Below are 17,502 nucleotides of genomic sequence, written 5' to 3' on the forward strand. Positions count from 1 at the left end.
TTTGGCAGAAGTGCCAGAGTCTAGAAAGCATGTGTGCACAGCTCTAAGATGAAAAGGAATTTAACCTGATATAATTTTTAACACATCATCCAAACTGCATTTTCAAGCCTCTGTATTTTCGAGCCTCTGCTAACAAGAAGGTCTTCTGATGATCAGACAGAGTGCTTTGTAAAGGAATTTGCAGACCAGAGGTGCTTACCATTAATTTCCTGCTGTCTACGATTACTATCATTGCATTTTTGAGGCACTTTTAAAATAAACTATGCCATGATGTAATGCACACAAAGGGGCTGGGGTGGGAGTGCAGAGAAAGGAAAAGAAGCAGCATCTGGATTTTGACTGGTATCTTCTATAGAGCATCTTGATGTCTGTAATTAGTGTCATGTTATGAGAGCTTAAAAAAATAAAGGCGCCAGAGTTCCAAATAAAACATAAAATGGCTTTGATAGAATAAATGTTACTATCATTGTTTAAAAATGTTGTGACCTGTCTGCTATAGTTTCTGAGAAAGATATTTTCCAGTGCTGCTGCTCTCACTCTGACTCTTTTTTAAATTCTATTATTACAGATAAGGACAGAGAAAAATCCTCAAGACAGACTCGTTTTAAATCTCTGTAACACAATGCCAGCATTGTCTCTCCTCAAGCTGAACTTCTAAATTAAAATAGGCATGATCTTTAACAGAGCTCTGAAACACTCTGTTCTACAGACACTTTATCCCCTTTATTAGAGAACATTAATAATTCAAATGTTATGGCTTAGGTTAGGCAGACCCATTTGTCTGGTGTTGGAATAATTTAGCTGTACTCCACTGTTCAAGGCTGTTTTGATACAGAGTGGGCCAAATTCTGCAGGCTCTTTGAAAGCCGTGGCAGCTTTACCTGTATCTTGGCTATGCAGCAGGAAGGCACAGCAACAAATAAGAGGTCCTGGCAATCTTTTCCTTGACCTTTAGCATGCACGGAAAATGTACAAACATGCACTCCCAGCCGAATTTCGCAGACTGCATAAGGCAACATTTCCATTTCAGCCAGTTGGATTTTTGCCTGAGCAAGGCCTCTAGTCTTGAGATCCAAAAATTCTACATAAACACACTTGCAAAAACACATATGCAACCCACCTTCACAGTAAGATTTCCCCCAAGCTTATATTTTACCATGTGTGAAGCAGGATTTCTTCACTGCCGTGTGCACATGTGCCTCTGAATGCATCAAATTTGCAAAACATAGGGATTTTCTATGACTTTTTTTCAAGACTTTCAGAGCCAAGCCACTTTATACCTACAGGTTAGATGGAGAAGTCATTAGCAACAGTGATTTCCAGGCCTATACAACTATGAAGTCTTTGTTTTCACGTCAAATGTATGAGCATGTAGTGGCATCCAGATTAGTTTGCACACTTATTTTTACCAGGTGATATATTTCTTTGACATGAAACCAGATCTCATCCAAATACAGCTGGACATAAGTACTTAAGATATGTATCTGCCCCTTACGGTCTGACTCTAACACTAATAAAACACAAGCAATGCCCTGAAAAGGCTAAGTTTATTCCTTTCAAAAGAAGCAACATGTATGATGAAGTAGGAAGAAATGGATTCTGATCCCATTCTATACTTCACCTGAGGTAAAGGGTCAAAAAAGCTCCACTAACCTTGGTTATCCTCTACTTGAGATGGTGTGAACAACACTTCAGACAGCAGGGATGTTAGCTTTGCCTCAAGTTGTCATTTCAAGAGATGTAGGACCCTTATAAATAAGGGGAAAACAGCCGTTAGCTACCTGGACATAAATTAAAAACATATTATATTATATAATTTTATGTTATGATTTATATGTACAGATTACATAGACTTATGAAAAATATTACATACAACTAGCTTCCAACAATGTTCGTCTCAGAGCAGATTGTTTTTATAGTAATAGTAAGAAGAGCATTCAGACAGACATCCTCATATCTGTTGGGCACTTTCTCATATCTGTTGGGCTTCTACATTACTAAATTCTGTAAGCAATGAACAGTTAAATTTGAAAGCGAGGAAGAGTGCAATAGTAGCCACATGTATTACTACACTCACTAAAGACAGTCTGCAAAATGTAATGACATTACTTAGAAGAAATCACTCTGTAATTGTATGGAAGAAAACACAATTTGTTTTTAGTGCCTTCTGTTGAAGAAGAAGCTAATATCCATCTCCCTGATCTCCCACAGACGTAGAAGTGACACAGAGGAATTTAATTGTACTTTAAGCTAGATTTTTCAGGAGATTTGTAAACTTGACATTGTTCTTTAATTACCTATCAAAGTCTTACTTCAGTATCTAAATAGAGATGTTCTTGAATATCCCACTTGATGTCCCTCTGCATCTTCTGGCAGTTAAACACAATCACAAATTGACTCCATGTTTCCCTGAGCTCCTGAAATAAAAGTAGGCCTTCTCTCTCTCTCACAGACAGGTATATTGACAAGGAAAACATGACAAAGATGGCTAATTATTTTTATCATGGTAACAGAAGATTTAGAGAAAAGATCCTTAAAACCCTCACAAGTGCACCAGCCCAAATAAAACACCCACAGAAATGGAAGAAAATGGTTCCAAGTTACTCTCTTTCTGTATGGTTAGGGGTTAAGAACTAGGAGGAACTAGGTACAGTGATCTTAGGCAGGGGCTAATATCATTCTCAGAAGTTTAAATACTTGGCCCTGTCTTAGACTTGGTGTGGGAGGGCAGGCTCTGTGTTACATTACTGAGATGGGGACAAGTCCAAGTGCTCATGAATCCACATTTTGGAGAGACTTGTGCTCAATAGGGTGTTGTCCATGGCACAGCAGCAGGTTATGTTTGAATGGACTCACTGAGAATTTTAAAGCCGATGTGTTTCCATTTGTTTCTCTGAAGAATACCAACTCTTTGTTTTGTGCTAATATTTATCTGTGCCTCAGGTTCAACTGGGCTCTTCATCTAAGTTGCAATGAATGTAGTAATGGCAAGCACCCCTGGTGGAAGAGGCCAATGGTTTTAAGGGCAACTGCTGAGCTTTCTGGTGGATAAGGCATGCTCTGACTTTGTTCCTCACCATCCTATGGTAGAGCTGGGTAACTCCTGGAGAGGAACTTGTAGTAAAACCATAAAATTATATGATGAAGACTCTGGGTGAGGAAGAGTGACCTCCATAGCATGGGAATGGGAATTTTGAAAAGGGAAAAACCAAGGCACCGGTGCTGAGATACAAGAAACCTGGGGTCTGGCCCAGCCTGGCTTCAGCTTTCCTTAATCTCTTCACCTCATTTCTCCATCCTTCAGTTCTCAAAGAGGTTTTCTAATGAAAAAAAACGTTAGTATATGTGAGGTGCTGAAAGCACATGGTTATCATATGCAAGACTAAACATAGAGACAGTAGAAGGATCCTTATGCTTATGTGATGTGTAAGTCTCACAAAAGAGTAAGCATATACAGTTCTACTAAATCATTATGACCTTCAGAATTTATTTAAATGAAACCTCACATAGTCTGTTCAGCTGTTCCTCATAAATCATAATTTTAGTTAAAAAATGAACTTCATATTTCTTCTGGGGTTTTGTTCTCCCATAGCTACATTCCTGAAACTGCTGCAGCCCAGAGGTCTAAGGGAGTCTTCCCTGAGAAAAAAAATCCCGTCCTCCTATCTGGGGGACTGGAATCAGGCTCTGGAAAAGACTCAGAACTGGGGGAGGAGAGTGCTGGGAAGAAGGAGAAAAATGGGAAAGACATGATGTTACAACTCTTACATAGAGCACCTTGTAGTTTCCCATGCTGTCTCACAAAATGTCTGTAGGCTAATGAAATTATTTAATAGTAATGTACTTTAAAAAAAGAGAGCAAGAGAAAAAGAGAGAGAGAGAAAGGGAAAGAAAGGGAGAGAGAAAGAAAAGGAAGGAAGGAAGGAAGGAAGGAAGGAAGGAAGGAAGGAAGGAAGGAAGGAAGGAAGGAAGGAAGGAAGGGAAGGAATTTGAAGCATACTGTTCTCCTATTTCTTCTATTTGGAAGAACTAGGTACATTTGCCAACTTCTCCCTTCCCAAATTTAATGTTTGTTTTGCCTGAAATGCTATGGTTACTCTGTGACAACTGTGCTTGCTTTTTTTTTTTTCTCTGTCCCAACACTGTATCCTGAATTTCTTCCATGACCTAGTACAGACACACAAAGCTCTGTCTGCATCCCATCTTTCTATCTAGAGACTCACTAAACTGCCTGAGCATTTCTGGAAGACTCATTCCTCAGCCAAGAAATTCACTTCCAGAGTCTTCAGATTTCTCTGTGCACACATACCAGCACTACTACAACTACATGGCTCTCCCTTGGTGGTGTTGACTGTGATCTTTTGAAGGATGAGATGAGAGCACAAATCACTTCCCTGTTGGTCAAACTGAGGTCTTCTTTTTTGGTCTCTCAATCCAGGCTGAACCTAAAGAGATGTATTGCTCACTGTCCCTAGGAAGATCAATACCCTTCCTGTTGCAGATTATAGGACTTCTAGTGAAAACCTTTCCAACAGAGTGGCAAGGGCTACAAAACTGCACCAGTAAAATGTAACTCTTTGCATTTTCAAGGCCATGTGGAGAAGCCTGGTGTGTGAAGCTGTTTTTATATGAAACCCAGGCCTAGTTTCACAATGATGACATCACCTGTCCCTCTGGATTTCAGCAGATCTGTTAACTCTGAACCTAATGCACATGCAGGAACTGAAGTACAGATCTCCTCTGGGAGATGACAGCCAACCATTTGACTGGATAAGTCCACACTTATTCATTAGCAGCATAACAGGGAATTCTAGAGCCCTAATATGGCCCTATTCTTCCAGGTGCTGTGTCTATGACCAAGACCAGTCACTGGTCCAAGAAATTTGTAACTAGGATGCTACAGCATTTCCCCTGCTTCTTCTCACATTGATAACATCAAATAATGCTCTGCCTTACAACACTGGTTTCCAAAATTAAATGTACGTCTTCCATTTCTGCTTGTTGAAAGATGGGGCCTGCTGTGAGTGCACCAAGCAGTGAGAGCTGGTCAGGTGCTGTACCTGAGAAGAGAGACAGAAAAACTGCCTTCTAGCCCTTAAGGAGAATCAAAGTACTTACTCCTTTGAGAATCTGACAATGTTACCCTCCCTGAGGAGCAAAAGCAGAAGTAACATTCCTCAGCAAATGGTTGATAGCTCTGTTCCAAGTGAAGTATTGGAAATGTGACAAATGTCGCAGTTATGCCTTCTTCTGCTCTTAATCTATCCTCACAAACACCCTTATTTGTTGCAGCCACTCCTTGTCCTTTCTCTCAGGAATGTCCCTGTTGCCATGTCTCAGAGCTGTTGATCTCCACATTCACCACAGGATTTATTTTATGCTCTCTCACTGCTGCTTCCCATATCCTTTGGCTCACAGGCTTGACTCCATAACACGAAGGACTCAGTCCACAAGCCCTCCTTTCTTTCTGGCTCTCAGTGAGGAGAAGACACCAGCCAGTCACTCTAGTGGTCTCCCAGTTCTCAGCCCTCTATTGCTCTTTCCACAGACCTCCCACAGAGCAAGTTTCCTCCTTCTCTGTTTATTCACCCCCAAATACCACCATATAGACTTAATTAGGTCCAGCTGGGAAGCATGTGTTCGGTTGCAAGGACTTTGGACCCACATTAAAGGGGCAAGTTCTCCACGACAGAATGAGTTGGAGACTGGGTCCTTAATCTTTGCAAGAAGACAATTGCTGAAAAGAAGAGCTGCCCTTTTTGCTGACGGTCATGCATTGTCTGGAGAAGTATACCCCACTGATATCAAATAGGGTTGACAAAGGATTTGGCACCACCTTCTCTCTGACACATGCACAGTACCTTCAAGCTCTCTGGCCCAGTAACGATTCTCCTGACTGCTGGACTAGCAATTGCAAAATGAGCAAGTCACATGGGGTGTTCACCAACCTTGGAAGCTTTCTCTAAGTTGCCATCAGACTCTTCCAGTGACTAAGGAGAAATCTACCACTGACTCTTAAGAGATTACATGTTTTTCAGGCTTGGTATACAGTTGGGAAGGATTCACCAGCAGTGAACAAAGATGGCAGCTCAGCACAGGTGACAACTCTGGCATTGACCAGGAACATGAGGCCTTACAGCAGCATCGCTGATATCTGTCTAGCTAAAGACAAAACCTCTGAACTGCGTATTTTATTTCTTCTGAGATATTCATGCTCATGGTACAAACTGCTCCAGGTTTCAGACCCTGGTGCCCTTAGATGCAAAGCTGCAGTAAGACTTACAAAGCTCCCTCTCTCTGTTGCTCCAATTTCCATATTTTTTCCTGTTTCCTCCTTTCTGTAGGGAACAGTATGGAGTAGCTAGAATAGAAGCCACCATAAGACCATTAAACAGATGGATGGGAATAGAGCCTGTAAGGCTGAGTATTTCCTCTGTCCTTCAAACATACTGGTTACTAGAGCCAAGCAGACACAGAAGAGTAAGTAAGGTTAGCTATATAGAAATTTCAAGCAGCTTCCTGAAAAAGCAAAAGCTATTGAAACTAAGTTATGACTCCCTAGATTATCCATACTTCTTGGTGTTCAACAGTCATTGGTCTTCAGATTCATTTTTTTTCCTGACACCAGGAAGCTGACACCAGAAAAGCATGAGAAATGTGAGTTGAAGACACTAAAAATAAAACATAATCTAAGAAAGCTCTGCAAGTCATCCCATCTTGGTTGCACAGAAAGTCATTGTTTTTAGAACTTTTTTTGCAACACCATCGATGTTCTAAAGCAGGGGATTTGGATATCTTTAGGAAAGTCTCCTCCACTGGGATTCACTGGCCTTAACATCTCCAGCACAAGTTTCCCAGTGAGCAGTTTGCTACCTTCAGCTAGCCTCTTCAAAAAGAGAAATAGGCTGTTTGAGAGTCTGATTCCTTTGGCATGATTCATCATCTGTCTCAGGAAAGTATGTATCACATTCTGGATGTGCCTTATTCCCTTTAAGTTGATATTAAGGGTCCAAGAAGACTAGTTTACAAATAGATATTAAAATCTAGTACAGATGTTCCCTACCCTGGCTTCATAAAACAGCCTTCAAAAATAGTGGGGTCTGCATGGACTTCTTACACACCTTCTGAGAAAACACATTACCAGGACCATGTGTTTTTTCTGATCCTGAACACGCATTAAGAAGCCTCTCTCCCTTGGCTTCCCTTGAAAATCTGATGGAGCAAGGACGGTGTGAGTTTTTATGGTTCAGAAGGAATTACTTTTTCCAAAGCCAGCAGTTGTTCCATGTAGGTATTTTCACACACACACACAAATATGCTTTTAAAGACTCACAGATCTAATTTTGAGAGTTTTGTGGGAGACCCATACATTACAGTAAGATTCAGGGCTTGATTTTGCAGCCTTTGGTGACATGGGCCATTCTACATAGCATAAGGAGGCAAAGCTCTGGCACTGCTCATTTTTACAAGCTAAATGGCTGGCCTAAGAATGGGTAAGAGCCATTCATTGTGAGTTGGGGCTGTGAAATCACCTCCCAGAGAAGTTTAGGACAAGCCTCTTTCTAGTCTAAAGAACTTTCCTTAGACCAGGTAGGAAAGCAGCAAGGGTAGAGACTCCTGAGCCCACCCGCACTCACATTTCCTTGTCCAAGAACATCAGATTTTTGGGATATAGGCTGAAAAATAAAAACATCCTATAAGGAGACTGTTTAATAAGTTGGGGCAGCCAAGTATGCGAAAACTCCTGTGATCTTCTCAAGCCTTGTTGGGATTGGCAGAGAGGTTTCCGAAGCACATGGAGGTGGTCAGACACTTGAAAAGGACTAAGTGTCAAGTGCCAGGCAAAAAAAAGAAAATCTGTTAAATGTTATCACAGTATCTCTTCTCGGTGAGGTAAATTTCCATGCACTTGTGACTTACTATATGGCAATTTCATGTGCTGATTCAGGCCATAAACAGTCTGTCTTTATTCAGTGTAAGTATGATCTCCCCCAAACACTGTATGCTTCAGGATTTGGTGTAATTTGATGTGAACTCATTCCATCCACCTCACCCCATTAATATACGGTCTTAAAATCATTTAAATCAAACACATCGTGACATCTCATTCCTGAAAGTAATTCCATGGCAGATAAGATCTTTTCTGTGCCTGCATTGCCATGATTTTTCTACCTGTCTAGAGGTTTCCAGATATAAATATGAAGAAGGAAGCCTCTCCACAGAATTTGTGGCTTTTTAAAAATAACCACAGGCTCCCTGAAACTGATGTAGCCTTAGACGAGCTGAGCTAAGCAGTGCCGTGTTCGGCACAGATGTGGTGGTACAGGAATAACTTCATTAACAAGGCAACAGATTCCTCTTCACCTAAGAGTCTCCATGTCCAGCACATCAAAGTCTCTGGTAGCTCTTGGTCAATACCAGCCCTGCCAGGCAGTGGTGCTCTATGGGCTTGAGCCCCAGTACAGGTACAACAGAAAAATCTTTGTGACTTCATCTTACACTGCTTTTTTTCTGAGTGATTGACCCTGGCTCAAGGAAGATTTAATTCAGGGAAGTCTTGTGGACAGTGTACACAAGGAAAATAGCCTCTAATGACTGCAGTTTATAATTAATGGGCCTAGGAATGTTTGTGAGGTTGTCTAGTAAGTTGGAGTGTTGGTGTAGACACACAAGCTGTTCCCTTGTTTTACTACAGTATGTATCAGGATGAAACTCTACTGGCAAGAATATAAGAATACATTTTTTTACTGTAACTAACATGGTAAGAAACTATGATGATGCTTATGAAGACACATCTACAGTAAGTGATAAAATAATTCAAGGACTTCAAGAAGATATGAAGGTTACTGGTCTGAATGTGTATGCGTACAGGGATGCAGCATTCTCTAGTTTCAAGATCTGAATTTGTCCTGGCACTTCTCTCATCTTCCTTTTGCAAAGAGGAGATCATTTTACAAGAGAAGTGTTAAGGGCAAGGTGGTTCACTGGGTTATGAACATATACAGAAATTGTACAAATTCAATAGTGAGTTATTTCACACACCATACCACCTTGTGCTTTAAATTCTGGCCTCTCCGGTTCACTGATGAGTTTAAGAGTACAGCGTACCACTCTCAAGATACTCACTCTGTCAGAATGATGCATAAACTGATCCTGCTCATGGAAGATAAAACTAGCTCTGTGGATCACAGCAAAATTCACAGGCTTGAATGCCATTCTGGCATTCAGCAGCACCACTGCGGGAGAGTCGACTTTACCTTGGAACTCAGTGTTTGCTGCACTCAAAGGCAAAAGCCCCTACTGTCTAAGGCTTAAGACATCTGGCTTGTTGTTGTAAACCTTAAAATTCCACAGAGTAAAAGCCATTTTCAGGTACTCCATCACAAATCAGATTTGAGGTTATCAGTGTGTGCATGTAAGGTTTAGGATTCCTTTTAATCTATGTAAACAGTGTGCTCAAGAGCTGCATATATTTATGTATAGATCAAAGAGGTGGCAAAGCCTACGGGGAATAAGCAGCAAGAAAAGTCATAGAGATGGTAAATGATCAGTTGTGAGAAGGAAAACTTGAAAAACTTGATTCTGGACATGGCAAATAGGTTACACTCAGACACGACTCTGACGTGCATGCTGGGCTGGCACATCAGCCTCTGCTTTTATCCTCTCATTTCTAAGTAACACTGCACCGTGTCCCAGGGATGCAGAGCAGCTTGGACCCTCGCTTTCTGCCACCTGCAGCTTCCTGCATTCACCAGCTGCTGCCTGCACCTGGCGTGGCATCATGCAGTGTCATAGTACGCTCCCCCCTGCTGGGGCTGGGCTCCTCTTCACTTTTAGCTTTAGTCTCCTCTCCAGGAGGCATGGCCAGCTCTGTGGTTTCTTTCTGGAGTTTCCACTTTTGCCACTGTCCTACTTTCTTTCTGTCTCACATTCTTAATCTGACAAATAACGAAGCCAATGACGGTTTTCCTCTGGTGCTTGATTCCTTTCTCTGGTGGCTTCAGGCTAGTTCTGCCTGAGCACATCCAGCAAAGCACCGAGCAACCTCCATGTCCACAGAGATCAGTGGGCTCCCCTACCACAAGCCTGCTGGCACAATGCTGGGAAATCAATGCAACAGCTTCTGGTTTAGCACTGGGTGTGAAGCAAGGACTAGGTCCAGCCAGCCTAGAGCCATCCACCTCCTCCCAAACTCTCCATTTGCTGGTTCCTTGGGAAGTGTCAAAGTGGGGGAATAAACAACCTGAATGAGGAGCAAGGAGCCTGGTTAATGATGGAATGTCTCCTTATACCCCCTAGAGCCCATAGAGAAAGACTCTTCTCCTTTTCCCGTGGCCATTTGTGTCCCTTCTCCATGCTGTGCTGGTTGCTAGGAAATCATGTCCTGCACAGAGGCTCCTTCCACAGAAAGCTGAGGGTGGCAAGGCAGTGTGATGAAAACCTGCTGAAATGTACTTTTTAATGAGAAAATGAAATGTTTTCCATTGCGGTATGATTACTTTTTTTTTTTCTTCTCAAATTCAGCAAAAAAAGAAGAAACAAAAAGAGGAACATGTGTTCATTTGTTGTAACTGGAGTTTGTGAAATAAGGTCTTCTTGAGAAAGCTACCAAACATGCATTTCAAAGAATACGGACATTTTGGCATCCAAACATTGTAGCATGTCCAGAACATAATTAGCTCCTGAAGTGGTTTGAACTTGTAAATATGTCTTTAGATCATAAAGTGGTCCAATAGCTACGCTGAGCTTTAAAGCTGACTCCTGGAAAAACAAGGCTTGGAAGGAGAGCTCAAGCCACAATAGACATACACCAGACCCAAGAGAATTTTTTCAGGCATGTGGCTCATCTATCTACATACTTTGCCATAACTTTTTCAAAAACCTTTGTGCTTTGGGTGGTGGATGAGATTACCATTAGAACAATATAAGTAATCGTGAAAGGTCTGAGTTGTTTTGCTGCCTGCCAGTATATATTTCATTCACAATTTAGGCTTTAATTTTCACCAGACGAAAGAAGAGCAAGTATAAGAGCACCTTAGATGCACTGCTGAAATTAAATCTCACAAAGGGCCTGCAAGTGAGGTTGGAGGGCACAATTTCTGATGGAGGGTTGGACTGATTTCCTATGAATGTGTTTAGTGGCAAAATCGAAAGAAGAACCTAAAAGACACTGAGGATATTCCTGCTTCTTCCTTCTGACTTTTGAAATATATTCTGCAGGCACGAGAGAACTCATTCAGATCAAATAAGAGCTGATCCAGACCATTGCTCAAAACCCAAGCAGTTAAACTCTGTATAGTGCTTTCAAACTATAAAGTACACTATAAGTGCTAAGTATTATTATTACTTTGAATCAAACAAAACCCAAACCTGCTCTAGCGGTTCAAAAATATTTGCTTAACTTTTATGTATTTATTTTAAACTCTGGCTTGACTCTGCGCTTCCTGTTGTCTCCCGGGACTGAAACTGCAGATACTTGCATGCCACAAGGTGGCTGTGCTAGCAGGATTTCTGACTTGGCTGGAGGTGAGGAGCTCTGGAAATCTCACAAGAAAGCCTCCTGTGTTACTCTCCACAGAGAGTTTAATCCACCTGAAAAGCGGTGGGTGAAATGCTTGCTGCAGGAAAAGCCCCCACCTAAGTCAGAGCGTGATGCTGAGGTGTAGCCAGAATGGTATTATACTTTCCTGGAAGAGAAGCTGAGATTTTTGATGAAGCTCTTTCCAGAACAGGGGTTTTCAAAAGAGCCTGGAGGACTTAGGAACACCTCTGCCATCAACTGCTTCTCTGAATGTGGGGTTTTAAAAAGCTAGTGCAAGCTGTGAACCATGACTCCCTTCCAGCCAGCATAGAAAGAGGTGGGAAGAGTATCACCTGCACAAGGCTAACTCTCCTGTAATTAGTCAAACCATCAGAAAGACTGCTTTCCTCATTCGATAGCAGTCTGGTTGGTTTGCCTCTGAGGTTTGAGTCGCTGTTTGAAGCTGGATTGAGTCTATTAACCTCTTAACTACTCTTGGCCCTACCTGGCAGAATAGCACGCTACACTGATTTGGGTGGAATGCCAGTAAAATGTTGGCAAAGGAACAGATGCTGTTGGGACCCAACAGAGAAGTGGTTAGCCGCATGTATGTTGTTCAGCGCGGGAGCCTGAAAGCTCATATTGTGAGAAGCACTTTTCGCCATGTGTAAAGTCTGACACATATTTCAAAGGAAAGCTTTTAATTACAGTTGGCAGGTCTGCCCCCGTGACTGAAAAGTGACTTAGTTTTTGACCCCAGCAGCAGAGGAGTCTGTAAATCAGGCTGCCTACTGCAGGACTGATCCAAGCCAAAAGCTGCAGTTCCATGCTTGAAGAGGCAATATGTGGGCTGTGTGACACACTGAGCTGACAGCAGGGCTATGGGCTCATTGACACAAGTCACTTCACCTCTTTTCCTTGGATTCCTCTTCTGCAGAATAGGAGAAACGCTGCATCCTTTCTGAAGTTCTACTGGACTTAAGGGTGGGACAAAAACCCTACAGGTTATTCAGTGTAGGTTATTCTGGGGGCCACAGATACATCCTAGCTGTAAAACTTGCTCTGGATTTGGCTTTGGACAGTCCCTAAGTTCAGGAAGGTTTCAATGTTAGATTTTCATGTTTCAATGTTAGTTCAGCCAGAAATGTTGCACGCTGAATCTGGGCTAGCCAAAAAGTAGGAAGTTTGGAGAATAAGGATCTGATTCAGGACATCATTGTTGAAAGAAAAGAGACAACTGCTTGGGAGAATAACAGTCATCCAGACGACGGCCAAACTAAGCCCCAAATCCCTTGCTGCATGGAAAACAATGACCCTTAGTATTGAAGAGGGGAGGGATGCAACATGGTACATTACAGGAGATAGAGATGGCAAGAAGTAACAACTGGCTGACAGAGAAGGGGAAGAATAATTGCTGCTAGTGGTCATCACAGCAGGCTGATGGTTTCGTTATTATCTCAGGAAGGAAGTAGTGCTCAGAACATGACAAATAGCCCAGCTGTAACACCTGGGGACCACAATAATTTTCACCAGTGATCAGATGAGAAAGTGAGCTTTCCAGCTACTGCCAAGTACCTTTGAAACTACAGTTCCTCCAAGAAAAAGAGCCTGGTTCTGCACCAAGCCCCCTGATGGTTCTGCAATCTGACAGTGGTGTAGGCATCCTTCTGTGGGCAGCTCTATGTACAAACTCAGACAAGGGTTTCCTTGAATAAACCCGTCAGCATTTCAGCATTGATGATGTTTGCCCAACCCATCACAACTACACAGATGGAAGTGACCAGTTTACATGTGCTCATTGCAGCTCTGGAGTTGCAACGAGATGGATTTACAGCACATATTTATGCTGAGACTGTGTTGTTTCTCTGGTAGGTTTTAAAAGGTACCAATAAGAAGTTGGAAAGGCAGTGCGATTGATTTAGCTTTTTTTTCTTTTTTTTTTGGAAAACAACCTCCTAAATCTACAGATAGCTTTACAATCCATTGCCTATGCAGATTTGGGCATATAACATAAAAATATTTGTGTGCAAATATTTTCCAAAAGCCACATAGTTGGGGTGCCAGCACAATGCTCAAAGTGGTGCAGGATCACAGTGTCCATAGAAGCACAGGGTTTGTCTGCTAGATATAGATCCCAGCTCTCACTCAGGGATGAAGGGCTCTGAAATTTGTTAATTAAAATGTGTTCAAATGAGACAGAAAAAAAATACTTTCAATTAAGATAATCCAACTCTGCATGTTCCAATTTTATTACCATAACTACACTTTGACCAAGTTAATTCTATGGTTCTCAAGTTTCCTAATATCCAAATAAATGATTTAAACCAAATCTAACCAATTACAGCCTCACCAAAGCCTTTTTGCAATAGCTGATACCTCCTCCCCCACAAAAATCACTGCACCACCTATTAGCGTTGTGATGAACAGCCTAGGTAAGCTGTGGGTACTGAAAATAAACCAGAGTTCCTCGAAGAGACATGCATCATGTAAATGATTTAAGAGAGAAGCTACATTTAATAACTTGTTTATTATAGCAAATCCAGTATGACTTCATGCTAAGAAGTTGGATTGGTGTAATTCTCCTCTAGCTGGCTGCTCTAAAGTTTACATGAGAAGCGGAGTTTTTGGAGTCTGAGCTTTCATCATTCCACAAGCAATTGTAGCTATGCACTGACACCACTAGGACAATAACAATGATTTAACATGATAGTAATAGCAATATAGTCAAAGCTTCGTCAGAATTTCCATTTTAAACTCTGTTTATTTAGAAATAATATTTCAACCAGTTAAAACTGCATCAAGTACAAACTTGGCATTTGTGGTCAGCTTGGATGCCTGGATGTAATTACTTTCTTTTATACACACACACACAAAAGAGAAAAAAATTAAGTTACTCGATTTTTTTCATTATTTTCAAAAGATTTTTTTCCTTTTTCCTTGTTGTTGCTGCCATTGTCCAGATGAAAGAATTTTAATCTTAAACAACATGGTTATGCAACCACACTGTCCATAAAGAAAACAAATTGCTCTTGGCATTAAAAACAGATGAGAAATTAAGGCCTGCACGAAGCTGATCCTCTGGCCCGGAGATCAATGGGAGCTCTGTTATTCATGTCACTAGATGCAAGGCAGCCTTGTGCCAGGGGAGCCATTGGAGCTGAGCACCCTATATGCATCCCCATCCATATGCTTCTCCCGTGAGGGGAGGGGCTGAAGTCCCATTCACAAAATGGGAAAGGAGGGGGAAGACCCCATTGCTGGGCAATGGGTTTGTTCCCTGCACACCTGCAGGCTCAACACACAGGACAGCCTGGTGAGGGAAGGGATCCTACTGCTTTTTCTGGCCACTTCCAATAACAGGCCATCCCAAGCAGGGGACTTAAGCATGGAGTTGGCTTGGCTATGAGGTCCATGAGATAAATTCAAGTTCTGGATCAGAATTTGCTGAGAACCAGCCAAACATTTTAAGTGCCTATCAGTTATATGTTCCTAGCCAGCAGAAAGAGTAAAACCTTGCATTAAAACAAAGCCATGTATTCCTATTCAAAGGATAGAAAGCCCAATAAGGGCAAATACTTACCCTATCTCAAACACTGCAAACCCCATTTAAGGCTGCCCTCACACTAAATCCAAATGCATTAAAGGAAAAATGCAGGACAAAACCACCCAGGCGACATTAATCCTCTCTTGAAATCAAGTCAGACGGCTATTTCAGAGTTTATGACCTTAAATGAGAATAAATTGATTTTTAAAAGCCTTTTTGTTTTTTAAAATGTACACCTTCCACCTCCCCGTTTTCTCTTCTATGTGTCTGGGCTTCGGGGAAGAATTAAGATTCTTCAGGTGCCTTAGAACTATTCAGTACCTCTGAAGCATAGCTTTAATTTCCATTTACCAGTGTTTAAAAAGTCATTTGTTGTTTCCAGCAATTATGTAAGGAAATGTACAAACTTTGAGCTCAGATGACTCATTTTTATGCTTGATTTGTGATTTAGCAGCCGTATATTAAAGCGTTGCCGCTTCTAAACACAGCTGAAATATTTTCTTTTCATAAGGCTGTTTAATATATAACAAAACTCCACAGAAACAAGTAGGAAGCTTGCCTCATTGATTTTAATGGGAATTTGTTTCCCAAGAAGAATTTGCTGGTTCAGTATTTTCCTAGTTGTGCAAAAACAATTTGCATGGAAAATAGATTTGACATATTTGGCCTTTTGATGCTGCAGAAGGATTGAAAAACACATTTCAGGACGGCCCTTCTTGCAAGGCTTAGGAAAACCAGCAGTCTGCAGCATTTGCAGGGTTCACAGCATCTGCAAAAGCAAGCAATCTCCTTGGGTGCCAGCGGGTGGCATGCAGCAGGAATCACGTTTTGGGAAGGAATTGGGATTTTAGGAGGAAGCACAAGTCTGCGCACACAGCTGGTGCTTTTTCTGCCCTGCATTAGCCAAGGGCAGCAGGACTGGGGCAGTATGCTGCCCCGGAGGTGAGGGCGATCATAGCTTCTGAGGCCAAATTTTCAGAAGACAGCAAACTTGTCCATCAGCACACCAGACACTCAGCATATTGCATAATATTGTGCAACGCTCTTTGGAAATCATCCTCCTCTCGACACCAAATGATGTGGTTGCTGGTGTGCTGGGTGATAATCATGTTTTTCTGTGTCTTTCTCTAGGAAACACATCCACTTCTAACAGGCACATCAGGAATCATCCCGCTGATTTCTGAGGACTGATTGCTTTGTTGCCTCTCTCATGCTGTCTCCTCAGATATATACTACCTTGGTCACCCCTCATCATTTGCTGGGGTGAGCAGGAGCCCCAGGGGAGCTCCTGTCCATCACAGCCCCATCTGGACCTTCACTCATTCAGGACATGGGCACTGTCTATCCCCACTGCTGTGGACAATCCCAGCAAGCAGCTCCTGCCTGCCAAGCTCTGATTCCCCTTACTCCCAGCTTCCAAGATGTTGTGCTTCTAAGTCAATCTTTATTTTTCTGTAACACCTTTACCTTTTACTTCATTTAAGACTTAAAAAACAACACCGGTGGGGGAGATGGTGGACAGAAGAAAAGACAGGCAGAACTTCCTAACCTTTGGACTTCTGTCAGATTCACAAGCTGATGAAAAACCCAGGGGAGCTTTTCCTATGTTGTTTTCATACTCCCTGTAGCTGGAAAAGTGAAATTCTTCTGAATGAGCAAGACGAGGAAAATACTTAGCTCTGACGATGCTGGGAAAACTCTAGGGTTATTTTTGTCCACACATGTAATTTCTGGCCAGAAAAAAAAAATAAATTGCCTCAAGTGTTCTGAGTATGTGAGTTTCTTATCTCCTATTAGAAAACATAAGCGCTGGCAGAAGAAAGCACACTTTCTTCACTAGGTGCCAAAATATTTAACATAGGTTCCTCAATATTGGAAAAAGTAGTCAGAAGAAAAACAAGAAAAGTCATTATCTGTTGTTTTTTTTTTTTTCCCCTTTTAATAACCTTTTCAGTAGCACAATGCATTCAAAGCTAGGCACATTCCCCTCAGTGCAATATGGTCTCAAGACATGATTTAGATGGAAAATTTAAGTAAGATTAATGCAATTTATTATCCGCCAGGATATCCCTACAAACCACACTGCTTGGCTGAATTTTTGATTCTCGATCTAATATTTCAGATGAGATTTCCAGACGGGTGTCTTATTCCTCTATTAGTTTAGTGAGGGTGATATAGAGTTTGTAAAACAGGAGAGGTTAAGCTAGTTTTAACACTTGATTAATCATTTAAATTACTTTGTTACTGTTTGAATCCATTGACTTTTGTTTACCAAGCAACTCCCTGAAACCCAAAGCCAACAAAAACGGCAGGCAGCTCTCCAAGTTGTTAATTTATTCAATGAGTTCTTCAAAGGAGTTCTAAAAGGGGAAAAAAGGAGCAAATTTATAGTTGCATTGAAAGGGTAGAGCAATTCTTGTTCATTGCTTGCTAAAAA

General features: G+C 41.6%; 1 long non-coding RNA gene across 1 annotated transcript in view; it reads right to left on the bottom strand.

Annotated features, from left to right (window-relative positions):
• Positions 1-1,185: 1,185 nt before the first annotated feature.
• The window catches only part of LOC125690050 (uncharacterized), a 96,320-nt gene continuing 80,003 nt past the window's right edge, over positions 1,186-17,502 (bottom strand). The window contains exons 2-3 of the long non-coding RNA XR_007375481.1: positions 1,654-1,748; positions 1,186-1,280 (exon numbers count right to left, since the gene is read on the bottom strand). This is a non-coding gene — a long non-coding RNA (uncharacterized LOC125690050). The remainder of the gene's footprint in view (positions 1,281-1,653; positions 1,749-17,502) is intronic.

This window comes from Lagopus muta, chromosome 2, assembly GCF_023343835.1.
Source record: "Lagopus muta isolate bLagMut1 chromosome 2, bLagMut1 primary, whole genome shotgun sequence".
NCBI classification, from domain to species: Eukaryota; Metazoa; Chordata; class Aves; order Galliformes; family Phasianidae; genus Lagopus; species Lagopus muta.